Source organism: Sinocyclocheilus anshuiensis, unplaced genomic scaffold, assembly GCF_001515605.1.
Source record: "Sinocyclocheilus anshuiensis isolate Anshui unplaced genomic scaffold, SAMN03320099.WGS_v1.1 scaffold522, whole genome shotgun sequence".
In the NCBI taxonomy this organism is placed as follows: domain Eukaryota; kingdom Metazoa; phylum Chordata; class Actinopteri; order Cypriniformes; family Cyprinidae; genus Sinocyclocheilus; species Sinocyclocheilus anshuiensis.
In genome coordinates this window covers 360,717-378,561 of record NW_015544185.1, presented here as the reverse complement: position 1 = coordinate 378,561, position 17,845 = coordinate 360,717, and the positions used below count along the sequence as shown (strand labels likewise).

The following is a 17,845-nucleotide window of genomic DNA, read 5'->3' as shown; positions in this document are numbered from 1 at the left end:
GGCTGCAATATAACAAAGAGTGAAAAATTTAAGGGGGTCTGAATACTTTCCGTACCCACTGTATATATATAGATGTTGATATGGCAAAAAAAAAATATATATATATATATATATAAAATGAAATTTAAAGAAGTAATTAATTAGCATAATACTTAAGCTTGAGTATATTTTCTCTGCACTTTTTACATCTCTCAGCATGTTAATGTTCAACTCCTTATTGTCCTTATTGTCACAAATAATGTACCACAAAAGAACAGTTTTGAGTTTTTGCTTTGGACAAGGAGCTTTGGATTGCCAAAAAGAGATTTGGTTCTCTATCTATTTGGGTCTCTCCCAAAGAGACCCTAAACCCCCCCTCCCCCCCTGACCTTACATGGGGAACTCTAAACTTGGAGATTGCGGCCCCTGCTGCTGGAAGTGTCCGAGTGGCAATTCCCCATAAGTTAAACTCATTATGACTATACGTGTACCATCGGAGAGACTAAATTACATCCGCCTGACTGTGCACCGTTAGACCCTGATGAGTCCTCAGACATCTACTGCTAAATCTCTCCACAGAAAACACACAGCAAAACAGAGTTTATGTTGATTGGAGTGTTAGAACTATTTCAGGCCGACTGACACCTGTTCCTTGTTCTTCCTCTTTGCATGTGCTCTAGTCCCAAATAAGGAATAGAAAAATGTGGGATCCCTCTCAAAAGGTGAGAACTTATTCCAGAATGTTCTAACATCAGTTCTATTAAGCCACTTTCAAAACTATTATAAAAAGTATATGCTTCAACAATGTATCAGTTGAATCATATATTAATGCAGCAAGTTGATATACTGTTTGTTGGCGGAAGAATAGTTTATTCTAATTATTTTTTTATTTACACATTTGTGGAACACTGGTGTCTTTTTATTTTTATTATTTATAATTATTAAATTTTTTCCTCCCATTTTATAATGGTTAAGTATGTAAATACGTAATTGTATTATTAATAATAAGACAAATAAACACGTATTCTGCCAAGGAATATAGTTCAATAACAATTTATATAGTTCAATGAAAATTTAGTATCATTGATATACTATTATAGTTTTTAATATGTTTAATTTTATTTTATTGGTTTAGTTTCAGTTTAGTTTAAATTTTTATTTTTTAGAATTTTTAAAAATATGTCTATTCATTTTTATTTTTGTTTATTTAGTTGTAGTTATTTTAGTACTTCAATTTTAAATAGAAATGAGAAATGTTACCTTGGCAACTTAGCTAAAATAAGACTTTTTTAGTTTTTTATATTTTATTTGTTTTAGTTAAGTTTTAGTTAACGATGATATCCCTGATTCAAAGCAACTTGGTGCATGCAATTCAACTGATATGCCGTATGTAATTTTGTTATTACTAATTTTATTCTTTCTTTCACTTTTGTAGGACTGTGAAGACGTCTTTTGCTGATGACAAAAAAAAATCATGTACATATGAAATAAAAATATATATTAAAATATACATATTTTTCCTTTTTCATAATTTAATGCTTGGCCTCACAATTATGAAAAAGCACATATATTTATTATATGGACATTTACATCAGCAGCTGCCTGCATGTATTGATTCTTGTCTGTGTATCGCCTCACATACTCGTCCCTGACTGAGGCCAGTGATGTAACTCGGATCAAGTCCCATCCGGACCAACAGGAGTGTTTGTTCAATTCAATTAAATATTAGCCTTTCACTCACATGATGTCTTTTGTCATTTGTCTTAATGTCAGTGCACCGAATGTAACATTTTCAGAAACGTTCATGATTCAGCAGGCCGAGTGACCCTGAACACTGTCTGCAGTGGAGCCTCGGAACACTGAATAGGGCGATATTCATTAGTATGGAAATTATTTCTTACTATGACACAGACACCTTCCCAACCAGTGGAAACTCGACTGAGAGCAGACGGGTCTGGTTACTAAAGTTCTCACACACACACACACACACACGCATTAAGATATATGTGTCTGTGAGAATGCAAAGACTTTGAAAGGACTGTATGCTATGCGTGATGTTCATTTTCAGCTTCTCAGGGTTCCTGTCAGAGAAACTTAAAGCCTAGTGCTTATTTAGTTTGGCCAGCAGCATGAAACCCTCTGCCAACATGTAAGTAAAGTTAGTGGACTATGAGAAATGAAACAATTTTGGTGAGGGTTATGCTTAATAATAATGTATACAGTAGTTAATGAGCAGTTTTGGCCTAAAAAATTGAGGCTTTTTATGTAATTGACCCTGAGCAATATGATAATTTTTACAATCCCACTGGATTGTAATCTCATACTGTAGAATGACCTCGATTCACTAGAAAACTACTGTACTCATTTTTTTTAAATCCAGTTAAATGGCATGCATTGAATGTAGACATTTTATTCATAACGTTGGAAATTGAATGAGCATAACAATAACGATATCACGCTGAAATAACAGCAGCACTGGATTTAAGGTCATGAATTGCTTAAAATGAGAATTCTTTGGTTGAAAATGTATAATGCTGGACATTTCCAAAATGTTTTTAACGTAAAGCATAGAACATATGTTAATTTTCATTCAATTGAAAGTACTTTAGTTAGTATAGGCCTACCTTGCTTGTGTAATACACCTTATTTTTAACATAAGATTGGGCGAGGCCATTTGTAATTTGCATGTTATAACTTCCAGTTATTTTTACCTGTTTGCAAATAGTTTGACCGTTTAATGCGGCTCATAAATCGGAAGTCTTGCCCATTCACAGAAAAATAGCTTACTTTAATTATTAAATAATTTCACTTATAAAAGACAAAGGTGCTGATAAGTAGAATGTATGCAGTGTTTAAAGTGTATATATATTTCTAAACAGTAGATGGCAGCACCTTTACTGTTTTTTAACCCGATATACACTCAGCTTGTTTAGAGCAAAGAAACAAACCCAGGGCCAGGTCAGATCTGTCTAATAAAACACTCTGGCTCTGTTCCAAACCCTTGTTCCAGTCTACTGTCTATATAGGCGACACAACAGAGTTTGGCATTAGCATGTTGCTTGACCAAAGACAAAATACTCTAATTATATTAATTATAATATTAATTACAATACTCTAGTTATTCAAATAACAAATGTTGGGAAAGTGGTAGAAATAATCAGCATTTCCCATTTATTTGTCCACTCATTTTTTTTCTTCACAGAACTGCATTCTGGGATTGCTTTCTCCGTGAAGATGCAATGCTGCCTTCAAATATGGCCAAGTGAATTTGGAACAGTCTTTGTATCATATTGGGACAGGCTTATGATGTCTTCAAATGTGGCCTGGCTGTAGGCAGGCAGCTCATCAGGTTTTGGGACAGTCATCGGACATGACAGCAGCTCCCTCTACTGATCCATGTAATGCCAGCTACAGTTTAAAACTGAATCATGATTGTAAACAAGACCATTTCTACATGAAATATGAGTTCAAAGTAAAGGTTTATTAACAGAAGTACAATGTTTTTTAAACATCGGTTTTGGGCATGTATCATGCTAGTACACAACCTTACCAGAAATCTCTTATGCTCATCAAGGCTGTAATATTGTTAAATATCATTACAATTTAAAATTGATGTTTTCGATTTGAATGTATGTTAAAATGTAATTTATTCCTGTGATCAAAGCTGAATTTTCAGCATCATTACTCCAGTCTTAAGTGTCACATGATCTTCAGAAATCATTCTAATATGCTGATTTGCTGCTCAAGAAACACTTCTGATTATTATCAGTGTTGAAAACAGTTGTGCTACTTCGTATTTTTGTATTCTTTCAAAATAACAACATTTATTTGAAATAGAATCTTTTGTAACATTATAGAAGTCTATATTGTCACTTCTGAACAGTTTAATGCATCCTTGCTGAAAACATTTTTTTTTTCCAAACTAGTAGTTTATTTATATTTTCCTACCCAAAGCTGCATTTTTATTTAATTTTGTTAAACAACCTTTAACATGCTCCAGTCCCTAAATAACAGTTTGAAGAACATAAAGAGTGTACTATATTCAAAACACCAGAATCCCTCGCCGTGCTTGCTTTACCTCTAAACCCTCTCGACCACTTGACTTTTTCAGTACGGACTGAATTTAGAACTTTCTTTTGAGCCTAAGGTACGCTGAAGTTTGATTGAATCTGAAGCTGACTTCATCTGTGGATTTTCACAGCTGTCTGTGCCATATGAGTCTGCTGGGTTTAAAGTAATCAAATAAAAAACAAGATCATAATGCTTAAAAATCTGAAGAAAAATGTCTGTTTATACAGTAGCATCTTGATTTACATATACATATACCCCAAAAAATGAAAATTTGCTGAAAATGTACTCACTCTCAGGCCATCCAAGATGTAAATGATTTTTTTCTTCATTAGAACAGCTTATGAGTAATTTAGCATTACATCTCTTGCTCACCAATGGATGCTCTGCATTGAATGGGTGCCGTCAGAATGAGAGTCCAAACAGCTGATAAAAACATCACAATAATCCACAAGTAATCCACAGCACTCCAGTCCATCAGTTAACATCTGGAGAAGACAAAAGCTGTGTGTTTGTAATCAATTCTGGCTAAAATACAAGTCCATAATCCATAATAACACTTCCTCCAGTGAAAAAGTCCATCCCTTGTAGTCCTCTCACATCAAATTCCACCAACATATTTGTTTAGAACTGTTTTGGCTCGTAAACGCTGCTTGATATGTACATATTTCTCTCCTGATTCAAACGAGACAACTTTTGAGAGATGTTTGGACTGCTCGTAAACGCTGCTTGATATGTACATATTTCTCTCCTGATTCAAACGAGACAACTTTTGAGAGATGTTTGGACTCTCATTCTGACGGCCCCCATTCACTGCAGAGGATCCATTGGTGAGCAAGTGAGGCAATGCTAAATTTCTCCAAATCTGGGTTTGGGTTGATAATCTGTGCTGCAGAGTGAAAATGACATGATGTTCAAAACAACATCTTACACCACTCTTCAATACAATTAATGAAACTGAAATTTATTACTTTTTAATTATTTATCAATAAAGTCATCATATCCTAGAATACACATCTAGTTTCCAAAGCAATCCATCTGTGGTGTACTGTAATCTGATAACATATGCAGCATTCCTCACAGAGATGAATGATGGAGCCGGCTGTATTGTATCAGGTTTATGGTGCTTGTCATTCCGGCGGCGGCACTATTGTGGCATCGCAGCTGGACAAACAAATGATGTTCAATGGATGTTCTGTCTACTGCAATAAGATTTGATGATATAGAGAAGCACAGACAGCACTCACCTGAATTTGAGAGCACAGAACTCGATAAAATTTCATTGAGGCTTGCCGACAACAGACTGCCATATATTTCTAGAATATGCTTTGCATAAACAGCCAGTCAGTGGTGTTTCATAATGAGAGAATGTCTTACCCAACTTGAGAACTGGAAAATAAAAGTTGCATAAAGTGTTCTGGGTGGTTGCTAGGCAGTTGCCAAGATGTTTGGCTTGTTGCTAGGCAGTCAAGATGTGCTAGGTGGTTGCTAAGTGTTCTGAATGGTTATTTTTATATTATTAATATGCTGTAACAGTATTTATTAATATTTTGAATTAGCTTATATTTAAATGTTCTGTTTTTATTTTAATTTTGTTTTTGTCATTTTTATTAGTCTTTGTATTTTTTTTTAATAATTCTATTTAGCTGTTTTTTTTCATTTTAAGTTTTAGTTTTAGTAATTTTAGTACTTCAACTTCAACTTATTTTGTTAGTTGCCATTTTATTTCAGTTAGTTTTTAAACATTTTAAAATTTGTAAGTGTTTTTTTATCTAATAATTCTGTTTTATTTTATTTCAGCAAAAAATAATTGTATTAGTTTTAATTTAATTAGCAATAACAACAGGGTGTGTTCTGGGTGGTTGCTAGGCAGTCACCTGACTATTTTTATATTTTCAGTTTTTTTTTTTTTTAGTTTCAATTTTACAAATTTTGTTAATGTGCTTTTGTCAATTGTTATTCGATGTTGATCCTGCTCTAATTTATTTATTATTTCTAGTTTTAGTCATTTTAGTACTTCATCTTAGCTACAGTTAAGAATAGAATAACAGGATGTTAGACTTGTCAAACCATCATAATTAACACAAAACTCTAATAGCATGCATCTTTCATCTGACACTCCACAATATTTTTATGTTTAAATTAAGAACCGGAAACCATGTAAATTTTTTTTACGCATCAAAGGAATTCTTGCTCTGTCATGCAGCCTGAGTTTTCATCCCACTTTGCTGCATCCCACTTTGCCAAAGGAGAGCTCTGCAGGCACAGAAACAGGATGACTTGGACATCTGCCACAGCCCGGAAGACTCTGCTGCCTCAATAATAATAAATCTAATCATACAGCCAGTCTACACCAGTCTGACATTCATAAAACCCGTCTAACACTCTACAGGACTCTATGTAGGTTATTATATTTCCAGTTTACTAAAGCACCATGTGTTTACTCTTTGTATACCTGACAAAAACACAAATATGTAAAGGAATAAAAAGAATGCAGTAAATGGAATGAACTTTAGATCTATTATACATTAGTTCGGTTTGATATCAGCATTGCACTAACACATTCAAAAGACATGAAATTAAATCCCTGAAATGGTAGAAAGTTTCACATACTGTGTAACTTCAGGTTTGCAGTTTGTTTTTCCAAACTGAAGGAATTCGCAATCATGTAGAAAGAATCCAGGCATAGCGGCTCGACCCCTCTGACCAGAGGCCTGACTTTATTTCATTGATTTTAGATGTTGATGGATTGGACTCCATCAAACCCATTTAATTAGTATTGAGGCACCAGGCTGCAAATGGAGATAGACTAAAGGGGGTGGGGGACTGAAATCATTCAGCTGATCTATTTAAATATCATACAGCATGCCTAACCAGCACCTTAGAACTACATGAGTTTGTATCCAGGGAGGAAACACAGTACAGTTCATTAGACAGTGACCGTGAGAGTCGGCCTGACAGTGTAAGATATGGTGACTGTGAGCTGCTTTTATTATGAGGTTCTGGAGTGTGTGGACAGATTGCTCTGCTGGAGAGTGAGTTCTACAGCACGTCCCATCAGTCTTTAATAATTTACATAGAGCACATTAAGTTACATGCTGCTGGAGCGCAGCAGGCTGGAGTCAGAGCAGGGCCAAAGAGTTATTACATTTACTGCAGACAAGGAGCTTTAAAATATGTCATTCATTTCAGTGTCATCAGGTCGGGTTTGCGCAGGCTCCACCAGAAGTAGATGCTGCCATCTTTGAGGCTCTGATTGAAAATTACATAGGCTACAACATTCAATATACAATAATCTGATGCCAAAACAATGCAAGAGTGTAATTTGGTGAATGGTTATGGATTATAACCTTATAAATACATCTTTTACAGATTTAACAGATCAGTGAAGCTCCATAAGTCATTGTGACATGTATATTTATATTTTATGTTATTGCTTGCTGAAGTTGATAGCTGACGTGTTACTGTCAGTGTTAAATTATACCAAATAGGCTTTCTTGGATTGCTGGTTAAATAAAAAATACAGTTTACAATAAATGTTATTAAAGAGCACATCAAAGTTGTGGTGGGAGAAGAAAGGCTATATGCTGAAGACTTCTCCCATCTACCAAATTTTGCTATAAGTTTGATTGCATCATATAATAATTGCTGTTAATAGTGTTCATCGTCTGTTTGATTACGTCTTTGATTTTTCCGTACATTTCTGCCATATGTACATTAACTGACAGTCACCACTGATAAGCTACCACTAAATATTGTAGAAACTTAATTTGCTGTAAAGTTGCTTTGCAACGATTTGTATCGTGAAAAGCGCTATACAAATAAGCTTGAATTGAATTGAATCTCCTGGTTAAAGTTGTGTAAATACAATGAGAACACAAAATTAAAATTAGATTTTTATTTTAGTAGTATTTTATTACTTTTTAGCACTTTTTTTATTTTTAAATAACATTATAGAAAATTTTACTCAACTTTTATGAATAGCCTAATAAACTGACTGCTTCAAGCGTTCACTTGAAATCAACTACTCTACTATACTGTTAAACCTTTTCAGAACGTTTCTGCAACGTAACAGTAACGAAGATTCTATTAAGTCCGAAGCACTGATTCGAAGCAAAAGATTCATAAAGGTTTCGAAGCTTCGAGAAGAGTTGTTTCGAACGGACCTATTCCGCGCACAGCGATTCATACGAACACTTGCGTTTGAGTAATGAATCTGTTCCTTAAAAACGAATCGATTCTCTAAAATGAACACGCTAGTGAACATTGGGCTCAGCTTGTCGAACATGCGAAAAAGAGTGAATTTTCTTTGTTGTGTGGTGAAGGTAGTCAAAACGTTTGTTTTTACCAGGGTTCACCACTTTAGGACACGCACAAGCGGGAATCTCAGTCTTTTAAATGTCAACGGTTATTCTGACGGCTGGTCTGTCGGACTCTGAAGACGGTGCTTTTTGGAGCTGTAAGTACTGTTTTTGTTTAATTTTGATGTCAGAACATAAAAATAATCTCGGTAAATAACGCAAGACCTATAATTTGGATTTTACAAGATGATATTTCGGTTCTGTTTACAAACTAATACATTTTTGTCATGCGTTAACCTGCGATTCTGTTTGATGGATTCCTACAGAATTTTGTTTTTGTTACACTCACAAGTAATATTTAATTTATTAAAAAATTAAATTTTTATTATTGAATTTGAATTTAACGATTTTGTGATGAACAGCCATTCAGTAATACTAACACAAACCATTTTTCATTTCGACACGGCCATCTTGCCCTTCATCAACCAAGTCAGATCAGTTCAGTAAAGTATTTTTCAGGCTTATTCATTTCAAACCGGTAACTCGTCTTATTGAACTATCCTTTAATTAAAAGAACCGGCTCATTGTTTCGGGATGCAGACATTATTGGCCGCGTTTTCAATTCACTATAAAGAATCGGCTCAGAAGATTCATTTGCTTTTTGAATCAGTCCACACTGGCCGCCTTGTTGCTTCAGCCCATGAGGACAGCACAGTCGACAAAGATTTATTGTCATTATTTCGGGGTACACGCTCTCTTTATTCATTTACATTCAGTACAGCAATCTCCTATCCACAACTCGCATTAAATATGTAATGTCTTTTGTTATTACGCTGAAGATTCATCAGCGCAGGAGGGAGAACGCGTCCCCTGAAGTCCACCACATCTTTCGCGCTTCTCTCTGCAGCTCATTGATTGGTTACTGCGCCTCTCTGTTGCCCCGCCCTCTCGCGTTATCCTCCTTTCCTCCTCTCACTCCAACCTGCCTGATTTTCATAGCTCAGCATTCTCCTTACATTTAGTGTAGGTTTTTAAAGCGGTAGGGGTGGGATGGGTTTCAGAGTGTGCCATGAAAACAAATCCCTCCTCACCCAATTGGAAATGGGAGGAGTTTTTATTGAGCCGTGATTGAACCAATGACAGCTCAGCGCCGGGAAACACAGCAGTGAAACACCAGGGGCTGTGGTGCTGAGCAACTATTGCAGGGTGTGAGACTAGAAATGTGTGTGTGCATGAGAGCATCTCTGCATCTGTCCCGATCCGAGCTATTGTGTGTGTGTGTGTGTGTGTGTGTATGTGTGAGCGTGGGGGTGCGTAGGTAGACATCAGGGGTGTGTGTGTGTGTTTGCACATGTCTGATATTTCCAACACAACCAGAAGAGGATAAACCAAAAGTCCTGATTGTTGTCACTTTTATTTTTTTCCCAAGCTCTCCAAGTGCCCTGCGCACTCTGTGAAGTTTCTTTCCTCAACCCCCCTCTGCATCACCACCCTCCTCTTGGTGCAGTACATCTCCAGTGAGGATACACACGGTACAGAGGTAAGTACAGTATCCCCCTTTTATGATAAAGCATGCCTTTTATACAGTGCAGTTTAACATTTTAAATGCTTAGACAGGAATGTAAATGTAGTCTTTCAGTCATTATAACGCAAAAATCAGGGAGAGGTGGCATACAGCAGAGAGGAGAGAGAGGAAGATCTTTGTCAGCGAGTGGAACTTTCTCAGCGCACAGGAGAGTGCGAGTGCGTAGCATCCTAGTGCTGCAGTATCACATTACATAATAGTGGCCGATGTGCATAGAATAGAACTTGAGAATCTCATAATTTGTACACACAATATGCATTTCTTGATAACGGTCTGACACATCACTGCTGACTCTGTAGATTGAGTATGCATGATCATAAAACACAATTGCAGCTGTTTTTGCACTTTTTAATGTTGTTGTGACAAGTTTTATTTATTTTTTTGATTGGTTTATCTGCATTGAAATACTACAACATTCTCTTGAATTATTCGAGTTGCTAGTACTAGCTGTTTTGCAGACTATTTAGGGTTGGCGTCCAGCAGAGAGCTCGTTACTGGCCATGCGGCTGCTGATCGTGCCATCTTTTTGCTGATCAAGCTGTTTCGCCGACAACAGGCGCAGATTTACTCGTCCTGTCTGCTGGCGAAGGATGTTATAAACCTGACTAACTTGATGTTTAGGGGAAGTGAACTGCATCATCTTGTTTTTCTCGTTTAACGTTTTATTATGCTTGCTGCTGGTTGGCAGGTGAAATGAACTGCGCTGAGGTCAGTTGCAAAAGTCGACCATTGTGTGTTGTGTTCATTCTTGCGTGTGCCTTCACTTCTCAAAGACATCTCGGCAGGGCCGATAACAGGAAAGGCCATTTAAGAGGTAATCTCATTGCCTGCAGTGGCGAATAGCGCTGGAGAAAGACAAATGCAGACAGATAGATGACTGGTAGGTGCCCTGGGCCGCAACACTTTGGCTAAGTGCTTCGGGTCAGTCCTTGAGAGCTCCACATAATAACGGCACTCGTTTAGATTAAGAGTAGACCTCGCTCTACTCAAAGCAGAGGTGAGACAGAGGAGGCATCGCCGCATTGGACACATTCACGCACACACACACACACACACATACTTGTGTGTCTGTTCAGTGGAGTGAAACGTTTCCCTTTCCTGTAATAAATCATGCTCCCTTACTGCTGTGCAGGGGCTGGTAATGTTTGAAGAAGAACATTGTCCCTTTTTTTGTTTTACAGTAATGGATGGGACTTGGGTAATAATGACGCAGTATCAGGACTCATAACTCAACGGACTCCTAATACACCGTTATTATAAAGAACATCTCGCTCATCTTGAGCTTTGGGATGTTGCGTTTGGTTTATGTTCTTGTATTTACTGATTTTTCTTATTTGGAGTATCAGTGACATACCCAAACCTCTTATTTTTCTATCTATATCTCTTGTTCTCTTGAGTGCCGTACGTTTTTAAAAGTGGATATCTGCTTGATGGTTCATGAAATTGAATGGTCTTTGCCTGCTGTAATCGTGTCTTGCTGAAATTGGGATGCATTCACATAAAGCGTAAGGGTCTCTCTGTGGTTCCTTTAATCAACATGGATGAAATGACTGTCGGTACGCATTAAATGCGTTCTTTTCTTTCTTTATAAGCTGATATCATTACTTTCATAAAAACCACAGTAGGATACTAGGATATTGTTATTGCAGCAGGGTCAGCAGGTTGCATAGACAAGATATAACAGCACAGTTAGCTATATGTGTGTAAGCATACACGTCTGAGAATATATAATCATAGTGACAGGCCGATTTATTAAGTATCAGATGATTTATTTGAGATTATTGGCATTGTCTGTTGTAGTTTCCCCTTGTGTCAGTTTTAAAATAAAAAGATGGAATCATCAAACAATGAATAATTCTGACTCTTAACTTTTATAAAGAATATCTCTTTGGATTTGAGACTTTAGTATTTGCAACTTTACAGATTTAACTTGAGTATTTGTCTCAATATTATTAAATGAATTAATAGTTGTTGTTTTTTAAATCTAGTAATCTAGTCATTTCAGTACATAAACTTAAACTTATTTTATTTAATGTAAATTTACAAAGAAGCATTTCTGTTTTTAATTCAATTTTTTTTAAGTTGAATGGATTGGTTCACTTCTAGAATAAAAATTTCCTGATAATTTACTCTCCCCCAAGTCATCCAAGACGTTCATGTTTTTCTTTCTTCAGTCGAAAAGAAATTAAGGTTTTTGAGATAAACATTCCAGGTTTTTTCCCAAATAGTGGACTTGAATGGGGATCAACTGGTTGAAGGTCCAAATTGCAGTTTCAATGCAGCTTCAAAGGGCTCTGCATGATCCCAGCCGAGGAATAATTTACTTTTAACAACAAATGCTCATCTTGCACTAGCTCTGTGATGCACGTCTATGGCTTCACGCATTACGAAATCATGTTGGAAAGGTCATGCATGGTTAATTCTTCGTCTGGGTACTCCGGTTCAAAAAGGTAGGCTAGGGCGAAAAACTCCTCCAAATCTCATTTTCTCCTCCAACTTCAAAATCATCCGACATTGATGTTTTACCTTTTTTTGTAAAGGGCCAGTGTTAATTTTGACAGCAGATTTTGATTTAGTTTTAGTCATAGTCTTTTGACTAAAATGCCGTTTAGATTTAGTCATATTTTAGTCATTTGAATTGTTTTTAGTTTTAGTCTAGTTTTAATCGACTAAATCTGCAGTAAATTTAGTCGGCTAAAATCTAATGGGTTTAGTTACAGTGCATTTATTAAACATTTTTCTAAAATTTCCAAACTCATTATATATGTTTGATATTAAAGGGGTCATATGATGCGAGGCCAGTTTCAAATCGCATATTTGACACACTGCCTTTGTCTTGTCCTCGCTCAATTTAAAGTGCTCCCACACAGCTGAGGTCTTCAGCATTTTTGTCTTCTCTTCCAGATGAACTGAATCATGACGTTAATGACATTCACTCATGGGCGATTCATATTCAAGCGCGAATGAGAACCGTTTCGCGGAGGATGACAGGTGTTCGAGAAAAAAAAAAAGAATATTCGACTCTCAAAATTGAAAATCGAATGCCAACCCACCGAACGAATATTTTAATAATCGAATATTCTGGTCCAGCCCTACTAGTAATTAGCCTATATTTTATTTTATTTAGTTTTATTTCAATTAACTAAAACCATTTTTAATAGTTTTAGTTTAAGGAACAGATTACCTAAAAATGAAATTTGCTGATAATGTCCTCACCCTGAAGCCATCCAAGATGTAGATGAGTTTGTATCTTCATTGGAAAAGATTTGGAGAAATGTAGTATTAAATCACTTGATCAGCAATGGGTCCTCTGCAGTGAATGGATACCGTCAGAATGACAGTCCAAACAGCTGATAAAAACATCACAATTATTCTTTTTCACTGGAGGAAGCGTTGCTATGGATTATGGACTCATATTGAATGTCTTAATGATGGATTTGTTTCTTACAAACACACAGCTTTTCACTTCACAAGATGTAAACTGATGGACTGGAGTGGTGTGAATTACTTGTGGATTATTGTGATGTTTTTCTCAGCTGTTTAGACTCTCATTCTGACGGCACCCATTCAATGCAGAGGATCCATTGGTGAGCAAGTGATGGAATGCTACTTTTCTCTTCATGTAGAGTTTATATAAACATTACGTTCAGAATATTCATGATTTTATACTGAATTGTGAAGTTAGCTAATGTAAACGCCTTATAAGAGAGTACTCAAACAGATCTGATCCCAGCACAAGCTAAACAATACAAGTGTGGCTATTCAATGCAGTCCCTCTGATAGATTAGTTATATTGTTTACGCACGTCACACCAAACTCTTCAATGCGCTGGTTGAACCTCTAATGGAAAAACTTCAGTTAAGTAACGTAATTAAGCTCACATAAAATGTGAAGCCTGATAAGTTTGCATGATAAGTGGGAGTGTTATCCCGAGATGAACAATATGTTGCACTTAATTAAAAACACTTTGTTATTCTCATTTCCAACCACAGCTTTATGCATTATTCAGTGCTAGTGATTATGATATAAAATAGTATGTATAATTGCATAAGCATACATTTGTTAAAGTGTGTGTGCTGTTTATAGTTCCTGCATTTCATTTTCAGCAAGGTGAATTCACAATCTAAATGTTACAACCTAGATACACCGTGAAAGTGGTGTCTGCTGCAGACAGGTTTAGCACTGTGCTTCGATTTGGTGTCTGCTTTTATGCCGGCTCATTAATGAATGATCGATGATCCGTACTGCTGCATGATCAAATTACCAGCAAGAACCACAGGCTGATAAAACAAGGTGTTGGAGAGAAGGAGTTCATGTATTCGGATGCTGTAATAGACCAATTATACTGCTCTACTGCCCCCTCCTGGTGCTCTGTCATTAGGGACCTACTGTATAACAGCAGTGCAGCCTTCAGTGGTTGACATGATATAAGTCGTAGTTTTCCTTTATATGGTCATGCTTGTGAAAGGAAAATCTGGTTTAAAATCAGCTGTTTAGAGAAACCACAAAAGAGAGTTCTTTAAAATCTTGATTGTTTTTCCTAGACAGCAATGATATTCAATTCTTTCATCTAAACCACTTTGATTTCAATTAAACAAATTGATTAGACATGAAAAGGTTGGGATAATCCCACATACCTACATTAAAGGGGTCATATGATGTTGCTAAAAATAACATTATTTTGTGTATTTGGTGTAATGAAATGTTTATGCGGTTTAAGGTTCAAAAAACACATTATTTTCCACATACTGTACATTATTATTTCTCCTCTATGCCCCGCCTTTCTGAAACGTGTCGATTTTTACAAGGCACATCTGTCTGAAAAGCGAGGTGTGCTGTGATTGGCCAGCTATCCAGTGCGTTGGTATTGGCCGAATACCTCAAGCGTGTAACAGAAATGTTACGCCCCTTACCATACTGTGATGCCGTGTCCCGGCCAGAGCGACGAGACAAAAACATTAAAACACGGCACAGCCGGCGATTTCGACGAAGGAGCGTCCGGAAGCACATGTGACGACCCCGGGCTGGACTCCGCTTCGTCCACGGTGAAAGCCGATCCGGCGATCCACAGCACGAAGTTGATGTATTTCCTCAGCGACCAGCACGGATCAGCTCTAGGCATGACGAATTGGATATCGTCCTCTTTTGGAAGGCCAAAAAAGTAGTTTCGCTTTCACAACGAAACACACAGCATCTCCACAACATGGCCGCGGTGCGGCGGCAACAGCGAGAATAAAAGTTACGCCTTCTTTCTTTGTATGAACATTTGGGCGGCGTTATGCAAATCTTCCCACATCTCTTTGGATTTGAGACTTTAGTCTTTGCAACTTTACAGATCTTCTTTATGCACCAAGAGCTTGTAACACTCCAAAGAGAAAGGAAAAATTGAAATTGCATCATATGACCCCTTTAAAGGAGGGACCCAATCTAGAAACCAGAATTGGTGAATTGCTGAAATCAGACTTGATGGTGCAGAACTTTCTTGATTTTGGCCTGTAAGACAAAAAAAAAAGCTGTGAAATTCACCACAAAATAGTGGTTGTGAAAAAATTAAAAAATAAGGTAAATGTAAAAAAAAAAAAAGGTAAAACAATATGGTAGCAGTATTTTTTGATTTTACAGATTGAAACAAAGTTATTTTAATGGAATAACATGAAATGTGAAGTGTCAGACAGGGAATTTTGGCAATGTAAATTTTTGTGTTTTCAGTGTAAATTATAAGATATATAATTAAGACTTTTTTACTTCCAAAAATTGTACATTTAACAGTATTTTACTGTAACATTACATGAAATGTCCTGTTAGATTCATTTTTTCACTGTATAGAGTAAATGAACTTACTATTAAGCAATTATCAGGATTTTACTGTAGCAATTTTACTGTAAAAGTTTTACTGTTAAAATTACAGTAATTTTTGACAGTGCCTAGAAACCAGCCAGAATACCTTGCAACCATATAGCAATGCATTTCGTCACAAAACTTTCTTAGAAGCAACATCCTGTCCAGTTACAAATGCAGTAGATTTGTAAATGAAGCACTGCGGGTTTATTTGCTGCTAAAGATAGAGAGCACAAATGCCAGGTGATTAGTCAATGTGCTTGTTTCTCAGTGGGTCGGACATTTTCTGGGGTACTCGCTCACACTGACCTAGATTTGGATCATTTGGATCTCTGTATCCGGTTCGGGGAAGGGAAAATTTAGCTCTATCTGTCGCCCACCTTTCTGAACTCTGCCAGCCGATCAAACTATTTTAGGTGTCTGTGAGAGAAATAAAAAGTGTGGACCTGTGTGTTTCTCTCTGCATACAGTTGTTCAAATGCTTGTGTGCCAGAGATTGCCTTATTAATTTGTGTGCCACTCATACGTTCACGTTAGGAGCCCAAGGGGTTGCTGGTCAGAAGTGTCTGTCATGTCTTCATGTTGTAGTTGATCACATAAATACAGTCATAGCTAATAAATACAGTCGTCAAAGTATTTTAGTGCAGGTAGAATATATATAAAAAACTTAGTGTGGAGATTACATTGATAATGTTGTGCTTTTGTGGTGCTTAAATTAATAATAATTATTAGTAAGCAGTAGTAGTAGTAAATATAATAATAATAATAAAAATAATAATAATAATAATAGTTATTATTATTGTATACCCCTTGACAACTGAGCATTGGCCGTCAGTTTAGAATACAAAATATTTGATGTTATGAGATGAAGTTTTATTTTAGTATTATTTATTTGTAGAATTTATGCAATAGTATTTGTTAATATTTTGAATTAGCTTTTGTTTTTATATTTTCAGGTTTCATTTTAATTTGAGTTTAAGTTTCAGTAATTTTGTTATGTATTTGTGTCATTTATTTATTTGTTTTTATTATTAAAATGTTACAAATATTTATTTTTAACTTGAATTTATTTGTGTTTCAGTTTTAGTAATTTTAGTACATAATTAACTTGTTTTATTTTCAGTTGGTTGCAAACTTTTCAAATTTTTGTTTGTTTATTTTAGATCAACATTTTTCTTTTCTTTTTTCTTTTTCTGCTTTATTTCAATTGCCAAAAACAATTTTGCATAGTTTTAGTTTTTGTTAGTTTTAGTAAAAACACTGAACATGAAATTGTTTCAATCAGGCTTTAAAGGGTTAGTTCACCCAAAATTTTTAATTAGCTCATAAATTACTCACCCTCAAGTCATCCTAGGTGTATATGACTTTCTTCTTTCAGACAAATCCAGAGTTATATTAAAAATTGTCTTTGATCTTTCAAGCTGTTTAATGGTACTCAGCGGGTGTTGCATGCATCAGTCCAAAAGAAGTGAAATAAAAAGCGCCCATCCATAAAAAAAAAGTGTCTCACACGACTCCGGGGGGTGAACAAAGGCCTTCTGTAGCGAATCGATGCGTTTTTGTAAGAAAAAATTCATATTCAAAACGTAATAATCACTTTAATGTAGCTTGCGCCAACAGTTGTACACGGAAGCAGCTCCGGGCGGATAACATATGAGTTCAGCTTTGCGCATGCGCCGCTCAGAAGTGACGAATGCGGAAGCGCAGGGGAGTAGGGATGTAACGGTATGAAAATTTCATATCACGATTATAGTGACCAAAGTTATCACGGTTATCAATATTATCACGGTTTTGTTGAAATTAGATGAAAACGTTCAAAAAGAACTGATACACATACTGAAAACATTTCAATAAGTTTTATATTTGAAAATCAACAAACAACAAATACAATTAAATTAGCAGCTATATGCACTTTTTTTTAGCATAAACATTAAATTAACATGAAGCCCTAATAATAATAATAATAATAATAATAAATCACATATATATTTTCTTTATATACACACACAATATATATGTATATATACAATATATATATATATATATATATATATATATATATATATATACATAC

The 17,845-nt window shown here is 35.8% G+C and overlaps 2 protein-coding genes across 7 annotated transcripts in view; both read left to right on the top strand.

The window, feature by feature from the left end:
- LOC107696393 (myosin-binding protein H-like) overlaps positions 1-1,441 on the top strand; it is a 16,834-nt gene extending 15,393 nt beyond the window's left edge. Inside the window, exons 13-14 of the mRNA XM_016496705.1 lie at positions 660-701; positions 1,415-1,441. The gene's annotated coding sequence lies outside the window, so the exon portion shown is untranslated. The remainder of the gene's footprint in view (positions 1-659; positions 702-1,414) is intronic.
- A 6,885-nt stretch (positions 1,442-8,326) lies between these two features.
- Positions 8,327-17,845, top strand: part of LOC107696444 (synaptotagmin-2-like) — a 57,729-nt gene continuing 48,210 nt past the window's right edge. For 2 of the 6 annotated variants that reach the window (XM_016496775.1, XM_016496769.1), the window contains exons 1-2: positions 9,522-9,679; positions 9,778-9,888. The gene's annotated coding sequence lies outside the window, so the exon portion shown is untranslated. Of the gene's footprint in view, positions 8,507-9,077; positions 9,094-9,491; positions 9,680-9,777; positions 9,889-17,845 lie in introns of those variants that run through there. The other 4 variants (XM_016496771.1, XM_016496773.1, XM_016496770.1 and 1 more) reach the window with 4 other exon arrangements.